Source organism: Oncorhynchus clarkii, unplaced genomic scaffold (genome assembly GCF_045791955.1).
Source record: "Oncorhynchus clarkii lewisi isolate Uvic-CL-2024 unplaced genomic scaffold, UVic_Ocla_1.0 unplaced_contig_6247_pilon_pilon, whole genome shotgun sequence".
Classification (NCBI taxonomy): domain Eukaryota; kingdom Metazoa; phylum Chordata; class Actinopteri; order Salmoniformes; family Salmonidae; genus Oncorhynchus; species Oncorhynchus clarkii.
The window spans coordinates 13,342-26,007 of NW_027258221.1; the positions used below are offsets into that span (position 1 = coordinate 13,342).

General features: G+C 39.1%; 1 long non-coding RNA gene across 1 annotated transcript; it reads left to right on the forward strand.

The window, feature by feature from the left end:
* Window positions 1–4,968: 4,968 nt before the first annotated feature.
* LOC139396197 (uncharacterized) lies at window positions 4,969–10,438 on the forward strand. The gene is made up of 3 exons (XR_011630744.1): window positions 4,969–5,089; window positions 9,132–9,205; window positions 10,363–10,438. It is a non-coding gene; the product is annotated as an uncharacterized lncRNA (long non-coding RNA).
* The last annotated feature ends 2,228 nt before the right edge of the window (window positions 10,439–12,666 follow it).

The window sequence follows — 12,666 nt, forward strand, 5'->3', positions numbered from 1 at the left end:
TCAATCTGCCATTGGTTCATATATTTCGGGGTCTTTTCAATTAGATTTATTGAATTCTCCAAAAGCACCCATTTTGTCGAACAAATGCTTTTACATTTGCATTTTAGGCCCCGTTTAGAGATATTCATGCATCTGGTAAGACTCTGTGATTGTAATAGTAGATCATAAGTTTACCACCTGTTTGATGTTCTCGTTCACACAGGAGAGAGACATGACTATTGTGGATCCTCTGGGGAGCCTCAACAACATCCTGATGCTGACGGGGCAGAGAAGAGTCTCTCCAGATCAGAACACCAGATGGTACAGCTTGGTCTGGTCTAGCATACAGCTTGCTCTATCGGGGTCTGGGCTGGGTTTCTGTAAAGCACTTTATGACAACAGTGATATCAGCATCCATAATGATATGTGTCTTTGTCCCCTCTTTATGGTTACCAGGACAACGCTAGCCCTTCCTCCCTCCCTGAGTCCCTGTATTGTGCCTCTCCCGGTAGCTCCTTACTGCTGGGTAGGAAGAGGTTGTCTGTGCTGCTGGTGGACTGCAGGAAAACAACGGGGCTGAGTGGAACTGTGAGAGGAGGAGCAGAGAAGAACAGATTAGATTTCACACATCAAAGTAAGTGCTGTAGTTCAGTTTGAACAAATACAATAGATCTGCCCACTGGTATCTGTTACCAGGACAACCAGCAGAGTTCTCTCTCCACAAAGAGCCGGAAGTGCTATCGGTTGGCGCAGAAGTTTGACAGTGTGTGCAACTCTGCAGAACTCTTGTTCGTTTTCAGCGTGCTTAGTTGTGAAGTGTTTAAAACTTCTTAAGACTAGCGGAACCCCTCGACAACATCCGCTGAAATGGCAGAGTGCGAAATGAAAAAATATTTTGGGGAAATATTTTACTTTCATACATTCACAAGTGCAATACACCAAATTAAAGCTTAACCTCTTGTTAATCTAGCCATCGTGTCCAATTTCAAAAATGCTATACAGCGAAAGCTCACCATACGATTATGTTAGGTCAGCACCTAGTCACAAAAAACATATAAACATTTTCCAGTCAAAGAGAGGAGTCACAAAAGGCAGAATTAGAGAGAATATTAATCCCCAACCTTTGATGATCTTCATCAGATGGCACTCATAGGACTTCATGTTACATGTATTGTGTATGTTTTGTTCGATAAAGTTCATATTTATATCCAAATATCTCAGTTTACATTGGAGAGTTATGGTTAGTAATGTTATGCCTCGAAAACATCTGGCGAATTTGCAGAGAGCCAAATCAATTTACAGAAATACTCATCATAAAATTTGATAAAATATATAAGTGTTATGCATAGAATTAAATATATACTTCTCCTTAATGCAAGCACTGTGTCAGATTTCAAAAAAGCTTTACGGAAAAAGCACACCACACTATATACGGTGCCTATATTATTATATACGCTATATACGGTGCCTATATTATTATATACGCTATATACGGTGCCTACATTATTATATACACTATATACCTTGCCTACATTATAATATACACTATATACAGTGCCTAAATTATTATATACACTATATACGGTGCCTACATTATTATATACACTATATACTGTGCCTACATTATTATATACACTATATACTGTGCCTATATTATTATATACACTATATACCGTGCCTACATTATTATATACACTATATATGGTGCCTACATTATTAAATGCACTATATACGGTGCCTTCATTATTATATACACGGTGCCTACATTATTATATACACTATATACTGTGCCTACATTATTATATACACTATATATGGTGCCTAAATTATTATATACACTATATACTGTGCCTACATTATTATATACACTATATACGGTGCCTACATTATTATATACACTATATACGGTGCCTACATTATTATATACACTATATACGGTGCCTAAATTATTATATACACTATATACTGTACCTACATTATTATATACACTATATACGGTGCCTATATTATTATATACACTATATACGGTGCCTACATTATTATATACACTATATACTGTACCTACATTATTATATACACTATATACGGTGCCTATATTATTATATACACTATATACGGTGCCTACATTATTATATACACTATATACGGTGCCTAAATTATTATATACACTATATACTGTACCTACATTATTATATAAACTATATACGGTGCCTATATTATTATATACACTATATACGGTGCCTACATTATTATATACACTATATACGGTGCCTACATTATTATATACACTATATACGGTGCCTACATTATTATATACACTATATACGGTGCCTACATTATTATATACACTATATACGGTAACTTCATTATTATATACACTATATACGGTGCCTACATTTAATTCTCCATGTGGTCTATATTAAAGTGCACCTCATCTAATATAACAGGCTTTTAAAATTCAATATTGGTGCATCATTTCTACTTAAAATAACAAAGGGACGCAACAGGCACCCATTTCATGGAACAACCCTTTAACATTTGCATTTTAGGCCCTGTTTAGAGATATTAATGCCTCTGGTAAGACTCTATGTTATTGTAATAGTAGATCATAAGTTTACCATCTGTTTGATGTCCTCATTCACACAGGAGAGAGACATGACTATTGTGGATCCTCTGGGGAGCCTGAACAACATCCTGATGCTGACGAGGCAGAGAAGAGTCTCTCCAGATCAGAACACCAGATGGTACAGCTTGGTCTGGTCTAGAACACAGCTTGCTCTCTCTGGGTCTGGGCTGGGTTTCTGTAAAGCACTTTGTCAACAGTGACATCAGCATCCATAATGGTATGTGTTTGTGTCCCCTCTTTATGGTTACCAGGACAACGCTAGCCCTTCCTCCCTCCCTGAGTTCCTGTATTGTGCCTCTCCCGGTAGCTCCTTACTGCTGGGTATGAAGAGGTTGTCTGGGCTGCTGGTGGACTGCAGGAAAACAACAGGGCTGAGTGGAACTGTGAGAGGAGGAGCAGAGAAGAACGGATTAGATTTCACACATCAAAGTAAGTGCTGTAGTTTAGTTTGAACAAATACAATAGATCTGCCCACTGGTATCTGTTACCAGGACAACCAGCAGAGTTCTCTCTCCACAAAGAGCCGGAAGTGCTATCGGTTGGCGCAGAAGTTTGACAGTGTGTGCAACTCTGCAGAACTCTTGTTCATTTTCAGCGTGCTTAGTTGTGAAGTGTTTAAAACGTCTTAAGACTAGCGGAACCCCTCGACAACATCCGCTGAAATGGCAGAGTGCGAAATGAAAAAATATTTTGGGGAAATATTTTAATTTCATACGAGTGCAATACACCAAATTAAAGCTTAACCTCTTGTTAATCTAGCCATCGTGTCCAATTTCAAAAATGCTATACAGCGAAAGCTCACCATACGATTATGTTAGGTCAGCACCTAGTCACAAAAAACATACAGACATTTTCCAGTCAAAGAGAGGAGTCACAAAAGGCAGAATTAGAGATAATATTAATCCCCAACCTTTGATGATCTTCATCAGATGGCACTCATAGGACTTCATGTTACACAATACATGTATGTTTTGTTGGATAAAGTTCATATTAGTATCCAAATATCTCAGTTTACATTGGAGCGTTTGTTCAGTAATGTTGTGCCTCGAAAACATCTGGCGAATTTGCAGAGATCCAAATCAATTTACAGAAATACTCATCATAAAATTTTATAAAAGATATAAGTGTTATGCATAGAATTAAATATATACTTCTCCTTAATGCAAGCACTGTGTCAGATTTCAAAAAAGCTTTACGGAAAAAGCACACCACACTATATACGGTGCCTATATTATTATATACGCTATATACGGTGCCTATATTATTATATACGCTATATACAATGCCTATATTATTATATACACTATATACGCTGCCTACATTACTAAATACACTATATACGGTGCCTACATTATTATATACACTATATACCTTGCCTACATTATAATATACACTATATACAGTGCCTAAATTATTATATACACTATATACGGTGCCTACATTATTATATACACTATATACTGTGCCTACATTATTATATACACTATATACTGTGCCTATATTATTATATACACTATATACTGTGCCTACATTATTATATACACTATATATGGTGCCTACATTATTAAATGCACTATATACGGTGCCTTCATTATTATATACACGGTGCTTACATTATTATATACACTATATACTGTGCCTACATTATTATATACACTATATACGGTGCCTACATTATTATATACACTATATACTGTACCTACATTATTATATACACTATATACGGTGCCTATATTATTATATACACTATATACCGTGCCTACATTATTATATACACTATATACGGTGCCTACATTATTATATACACTATATTCGGTACCTACATATAATTCTCCATGTGGTCTATATTAAAGTGCACCTCATCTAATATAACATACTTTTAAAATTCAATATTGGTGCATAATTTCTACTTAAATATCAAAGGGATGCAACAGGCACCCATTTCGTGGAACAACCCTTTAACATTTGCATTTTAGGCCCTGTTTAGAGATATCAAATCCTCTTGTAAGACCCTTTGTGATTGTAATAGTAGATCATAAGTTTACCACCTGTTTAATGTTCTAGTTCACACAGGAGAGAGACATGACTATGGTGGATCCTCTGCGGAGCCTCAACAACATCCTGATGCTGACGAGGCAGAGAAGAGTCTCTCCAGATCAGAACACCAGATGGTACAGCTTGGTCTGGTCTAGCATACAGCTTGCTCTCTCTGGGTCTGGGCTGGGTTTCTGTAAAGCACTTTATGTCAACAGTGACATCAGCATCCATAATGGTATGTGTTTGTGTCCCCTCTTTATGGTTACCAGGACAACGCTAGCCCTTCCTCCCTCCCTGAGTCCCTGTATTGTGCCTATCCCGGTAGCTCCTTACTGCTGGGTATGAAGAGGTTGTCTGGGCTGCTGGTGGACTGCAGGAAAACAACAGGGCTGAGTGGAACTGTGAGAGGAGGAGCAGAGAAGAACGGATTAGATTTCACACATCAAAGTAAGTGCTGTAGTTTAGTTTGAACAAATACAATAGATCTGCCCACTGGTATCTGTTACCAGGACAACCAGCAGAGTTCTCTCTCCACAGAGAGCCGGAAGTGCTATCGGTTGGTGCAGAAGTTTGACAGTGTGTGCAACTCTGCAGAACTCTTGTTCGTTTTCAGCGTGCTTAGTTGTGAAGTGTTTAAAACTTCTTAAGACTAGCGGAACCCCTCGACAACATCCGCTGAAATGGCAGAGAGCGAAATGGAAAAATATTTTTGGGAAATATTTAACTTTCATACATTCACGCGTGCAATACACCAAATTAAAGCTTAACCTCTTGTTAATCTAGCCATCGTGTCCAATTTCAAAAAAGCTATACAGCAAAAGCTCACCATACGATTATGTTAGGTCAGCACCTAGTCACAAAAAAACATAGGGCCATTTTCCAGTCAAAGAGAGGAGTCACAAAAGGCAGAAATAGAGATAAAATTAATCACTAACCTTGGATGATCTTCATCAGATGTCACTCATAGGACTTCATGTTACACAATACATGTATGTTTTGTTCGATAAAGTTCATATTTATATCCAAATATCTCAGTTTACATTGAAGAGTTATGTTCAGTAATGTTGTGCCTCGAAAACATCCAGCGAAATTTGCAGAGTCACATTAATTTACAGAAATACTCATCAGAAACTTTGATAAAAGATACAAGTGTTATGCATAGAATTAAAGATATACTTCTCCTTAATGCAAGCACTGGGTCAGATTTTAAAAAAGCTTTACGGAAAAGCACACCATGCAATAATCTGAGGACAGCGCGAAGCCACAAAAACAAGCCATACAGATACCCGCCATGTTGTGCAGTCAGAAATAGCGTTATAAATATTAACTTACCTTTGATGATCTTCATCAGAATGCACTCCCAGGAATCCCAGTTCCACAATAAATGTTTGTTTTGTTCGATAAAGTTAATCTTTATGTCCAAATACCTCCTTTTTGTTAACGGTTTTAGTTCACCTATCGAAATTCACAAGGCGCGGGCACTAAGTCCAGATGAAAAGTCAAAGAAGTTCTATTACAGTTCGTAGAAACATGTCAAACGATGTATATAATCAATCTTTAGGATGTTTTTATCATAAATCTTCAATAATGTTTCAACCGGACAATTCCTTTGTCTTTAGAAATGAAAAGGAATGCAGCTCGCTCACGGCCACGCGCGTGTGACTTAGCTCAAGGCATTCTACCAGACCCCTTAGTCAGACAGCTCTTATTCGCTCTCCCTTCATAGTAGAATCCTTTAAAGACTGTTGACAGCTAGTGGAAGCCTTGGGAAGTGCAATATGACCCAATTTACACTTTATATTCGAAAGGCAATGACTTGAAAAACTACAAACCTCAGATTTCCCACTTTCCCCCTCTCTCTCCCTGTAGTGCTGTACTGAAACAGCTGCTCTCCCTCTCTCTCCCTGTAGTGCTGTACTGAAACAGCTGCTCTCCCTCTCTCTCCCTGTAGTGCTGTACTGAAACAGCTGCTCTCCCTCTCTCTCCATGTAGTGCTGTACTGAAACAGCTGCTCTCCCTCTCTCTCCCTGTAGTGTTGTACTGAAACAGCTGCTCTCCCTCTCTCTCCATGTAGTGTTGTACTGAAACAGCTGCTCTCCCTCTCTCTCCCTGTAGTGCTGTACTGAAACAGCTGCTCTCCCTCTCTCTCCCTGTAGTGTTGTACTGAAACAGCTGCTCTCCCTCTCTCTCCCTGTAGTGCTGTACTGAAACAGCTGCTCTCCCCCTCTCTCTCTCCATGTAGTGTTGTACTGAAACAGCTGCTCTCCCTCTCTCTCCATGTAGTGTTGTACTGAAACAGCTGCTCTCCCTCTCTCTCCATGTAGTGTTGTACTGAAACAGCTGCTCCCCCTCTCTCTCTCCCTGTAGTGTTGTACTGAAACAGCTGCTCTCCCTCTCTCTCCATGTAGTGTTGTACTGAAACAGCTGCTCTCCCTCTCACTCCATGTAGTGTTGTAGTGAAACAGCTGCTCCCCCTCTCTCTCTCCCTGTAGTGCTGTACTGAAACAGCTGCTCTCCCTCTCTCTCCCTGTAGTGTTGTACTGAAACAGCTGCTCCCCCTCTCTCTCTCCCTGTAGTGCTGTAGTGAAACAGCTGCTCTCCCTCTCTCTCCATGTAGTGTTGTACTGAAACAGCTGCTCTCCCTCTCTCTCCATGTAGTGTTGTACTGAAACAGCTGCTCTCCCTCTCTCTCCATGTAGTGTTGTACTGAAACAGCTGATCTCCCTCTCTCTCCATGTAGTGTTGTACTGAAACAGCTGCTCTCCCTCTCTCTCCATGTAGTGTTGTACTGAAACAGCTGCTCTCCCTCTCTCTCCCTGTAGTGCTGTACTGAAACAGCTGCTCTCCCTCTCTCTCCCTGTAGTGCTGTACTGAAACAGCTGCTCCCCCTCTCTCCCTGTATTGCTGTACTGAAACAGCTGCTCTCCCTCTCTCTCCCTGTAGTGCTGTACTGAAACAGCTGCTCTCCCTCTCTCTCCCTGTAATGCTGTACTGAAACAGCTGCTCTCCCCCTCTCTCTCCCTGTAGTGCTGTACTGAAACAGCTGCTCTCCCTCTCTCTCCCTGTAGTGCTGTACTGAAACAGCTGCTCTCCCTCTCTCTCCCTGTAGTGCTGTACTGAAACAGCTGCTCTCCCCCTCTCTCTCCCTGTAGTGCTGTACTGAAACAGCTGCTCTCTCCCTCTCTCTCCCTGTAGTGCTGTACTGAAACAGCTGCTCTCCCTCTCTCTCCCTGTAGTGCTGTACTGAAACAGCTGCTCTCCCACTCTCTCCCGGTAGTGCTGTACTGAAACAGCTGCTCTCCCTCTCTCTCCCTGTAGTGCTGTACTGAAACAGCTGCTCTCCCTCTCTCTCCCTGTAGGGCTGTACTGAAACAGCTGCAAAACGTGACTCGTGACGTTGCTGGATGCAGGCCTCGCACTGCTGCTTTGCCAGTTAATTTGTTATTTGTGGGGCGGTAGGGTAGCCTAGTGGTTCGAGCGTTGGACTAGTAACCGGAAGGTTGCAAGTTCAAATCCCCGACAAATCTGTCATTCCTCCCCTGAACAGGTAGTTAACCAACTGTTCCTAGGACGTCATTGAAAATTTGAATTTGTTCTTAACTGGCTTGCCTAGTTAAATAAAGATAAAATAAAAAAATACATGTCATAATGAAGTCATGACACGTGAATGAACAAGCCATACTTCATAACATGGCTTTATACATTATTATATACACTATATACATTATTATATACACTATATACATTATTATATTCACTATATACATCATTAAATGCACTATATACGGTACCTACATTATTATATACACTATATACGGTGCCTACATTATTATATACACTATATACGGTGCCTACATTATTATATACAATATATACAGTACCTACCTTCTTATATACACTATATACATTATTATATTCACTATATACATTATTAAATACACTATATACGGTACCTACATTATTATATACACTATATACGGTGCCTACATTATTATATACACTATATACGGTGCCTACATTATTATATACAATATATACGGTGCCTTCATTATTATATACACGGTGCCTACATTATTATATACACTATAGACCGTGCCTATATTATTATATACACAATATACCGTGCCTACATTATTATATACACTATATACGGTGCCTATATTATTATATACACTATAGACCGTGCCTATATTATTATATACACTATATACCGTGCCTAAATTATTACATACACTATATACGGTGCCTTCGGAAAGTATTCAGAACCCTTGACTTTTTCCGTGTTTTTTTACATTACAGTCTGAATCTAATATTGATTTTTATTTTATTCCTCATTAATCTACACACAATACCCAAAAACAGGATTCTAGACATTTTTGGAAATATGTTAAAAACAGAAATACCTTATTACAGTATTAGTATTCAGACGCTTTGCTATGAAACTCAAAACCGAGCTGTTCATCATGTTTCCATTGATTATCCTGTGTAGCGACGCTCCCCATCCAACCTGACAGGGCCTGAGGGGATCTGCAGAGAAGAATGGGAGAAACTCCGCAAATGCAGGTGTGTTCATCATACCCAAGAAGAATCTAGGCTGTAATCGCTAGTTTTTCCCCACAAAGTGGCTTTATTGCAGAGAGAAATACTCCTCAGTTTCATCATCTGTCCTGGTGGCTGGTCTCAGACGATGGTCCTGGGTTGGTGTTGTTAAACGTGGTCTGCGGTTGTGAGGCCAGTTGGATGTACTGCCAAATTCTCTAAAATGACTTTAGAGGTGGCTTCTAGTAGAGAAATGAACATTCAATTATCTGATAACTCCTCCAGTGGATATTCCTGCAGTCAGCATGCCAATTGCACGCTCCCTTGAGACATCTGTGGCATTGTGTTGTGTGATAAAACTGCACATTTTAGAGTGGCATTTTATTGTCCCCAGAACAAGGTGCACCTGTGTAATGATCATGCTGTTTAATCAGCTTCTTGATATGCCACAACTGTCAAGTGGATGGATTGTCTTGGCAAAGGAGAAATGTTCACTAACAGGGATGTAGACAAATTTGTGCACAGAATTTGAGAGAAATTAGCTGTTGTGTGTATGGAAGAATTCTGTTATTTCAGGTCATGAAACATGGGACCAACACTTTACATGTTGCGTTTATATTTTTTAGGAACATCTATCCAAAATATGTGACACAATTGTTTTATTTTACACAAAATATCATGACATGATTAGTCAAAATGTAAAAAATGTGTGTCCTAAATAATAAAAAGCCATTGTTTTCGAACCCTTTCAACAACAGGGAGATGTTACTAATGAGCTTTGTGTCTGTCTCCAAGTTTTGGACTTCCACACAGAATGACTTCTTTAGTTATTTTATGTTTAAGGAAGTGTGTAGGTCACATTCTGTATCGTACAGCTATGAAAGTTATATCTTTAGAACCACCTGCTGATAGGAATCCAGCGACGTCTGTGTCTTCAGTGTCCTAGAACTGTCTAGTTTTTTGTTTTCTGACTTGTAAAACAGAAATAATAATAAGTTATGTAAACATATCAGTAGTTACCAGGAAGCTCTACAACATCATTTGTTTTAAATTATGAAATGTTTGGAAACTGGCCTCGGGTTATTGAGGGATCTGATATAGATTTAACCTCATAATAAGGCAGTTTTATCGTGTGGAGATTTCATTCACGTCTCTCTTTAAATAAACACTGTCTTTGGCAGGAGGAAAACCAAACTTGGAGGAACCAGAGACGTCCAAAACAGCAAGACGACACCTCTGCTCCCAGATTGGAAAGAGTTTTACCAAGTTAGGAAGCCTGAAAAGACATGAGAGGGGACACACAGAACCGAAGCCACAAAATTGCGCCCAGTGTGGAAAGAGTTTTAGCCACTTAGGAAATCTGAAAGCTCATGAGCGAACACACACACGGGAGAGGCCTTTCTATTGCTCCCAGTGTGGAAAGAATTTTAAGCGGTTAGACACTCTCAAAACCCATGAGCAAATACACACAGGGGAGAAGCCATACCATTGTGCCCAGTGTGGAAATAGTTTTAGCCAGTCAGGAAGCCTGAAAGTTCATGAGCGAATACATACAGGTGAGAAGTCATACCTTTGCGCCCAGTGTGGGCATCACATCACATTGTCCGTTGTCTTATATTGTTGACTGAGAATGTGTTTACTTGTTTATACCATGTGAAATTAAATGGTACAAAGTCTACTACATGTTGTGTTGATTTCATGTTGAATTCACTTTAGTTGACGACTCAAAAGAAATGTAAATAGAAACTAGATGTTGAACTGACGCCTGTTCCCAGTGGGCTGGTTTGAATAAACGGCAGGTGTTGGATCAATATCCACCTTCGTTGGTTACGGGATCGTCAGCCATCTCCTTCAGCGCCATTCTTCACTTTAATAGATCATATCATAAAAGTCTGATAAAACGTAACAAATATGTCATAGAGAATTCATATTTACTTTATAATATGGCTACATATTATTATATATATGTACTGAACAAAAATATAAACGCAACATGCAACAATTTCAACGATTCACAGTACATATATGGAAATCAGTCAATGTCAAATGTATTAGGCCCTGATCTATGGACTTCACATGACTGGGCACGGTGCAGCCATGGGTGGGCCTAGGAGGGCACATGTGGTGAGTAGTTGACTAAAAGAGAGAAAAATACAATAGTTGAACAGTTTTGAACAAATTAGGAGAAGGGAGAGAGAGAGATGACGCATGGCTTTTGACGTTCGCCTCTCCCGAGTCCGTACGGGAGTTGCAGCAGTGAGATGAGATAAGACTAACTTCCAATTGACAAAAAATTGGGGAGAAAAAGGGGGTGAAAAATATAAATATAATAATTTAAAAAATGTCTGCCCCAAATATTTCGCTTTTTTTTAAATTTTACCCAAAATATCATGACATTAGTGATTGGCCAAAATGTAAAAAATGTGAACATCTAAGTCAACATTGTGTCGAACCCTTGAGACAACGGGGAGATGTTACTGATGTGCTTTGTATCTGCGACGTAAAAACTAGTTTTGGACTTCCACACAGAATTACTTCTTTAGTTATTTTATGTTTAAGGAAGTGTGTAGGTCACATTCTGTATCATACAGCGATGAAGGTTATATATTTACAACCACCTGCTGATAGGAATCCAGCGACTGTCTAGTTTTTTGTTTTCTGACTTGTAAAACTGAATGAATAATTCATGTTAACATATCACCAGGAAGCTCTACAACATTTGTTTTAAAATCACACCAAGATTGTTTTAAATGATGAAATGTTTGAAAATTGACCTCAGGTTATTGAGGGATCTGATTTGGATTAATTTGCTACAGATTTTGATGTGAATATTCTCAAATCTGCATAAAACAATATATGCCTTTTCCCACCAGAAATGTTTCTATCAAACAAACTTATTGCGATAAAAGGCTTTGCATGATTACGTAGTGCATTCCCATGTACCGAATGAAAAATACAAGTTAAATGGGTTTCCATCTCATTTTCACACATGACTGCAAAACCCTTTGGATAAAAGTGTCTGCTAAATGACAGATATATCCACTGATTCTACCAAACATTTGGAACAACTTCCTAATATGGAGTTGGACACTCCCCTTTTCCCCCCAGAACAGCCTCAATTAGTCAGGGCATGGTCTCTGCAAGGTGTCGACAAGCGTTCCACAGGAATGCTGGCCCATGTTGACTCCAGTGCTTCCCACAATTGTGTCAAATTGGCTGAATGTCCTTTGGGTGCAGTGGAGGCTCCTCAGAGGAGGAAGGGGAGAACCATCGTCCTCAGTTATTTTCAGAAAAATAAAAATGGTAAAACATTTAAAACATTTAATCCTTTTTAGATAAAACTATACTAAATATAATCACATCACCAAATAATTGATTAAAACATAGTATTTTGCATCCTCCTCTAGGTACATTGACTTAAATACAAAACCTAGGAGGCTCATGGTTCTCAAGCCCTTCCATAGACTTACACAGTAATTATGACA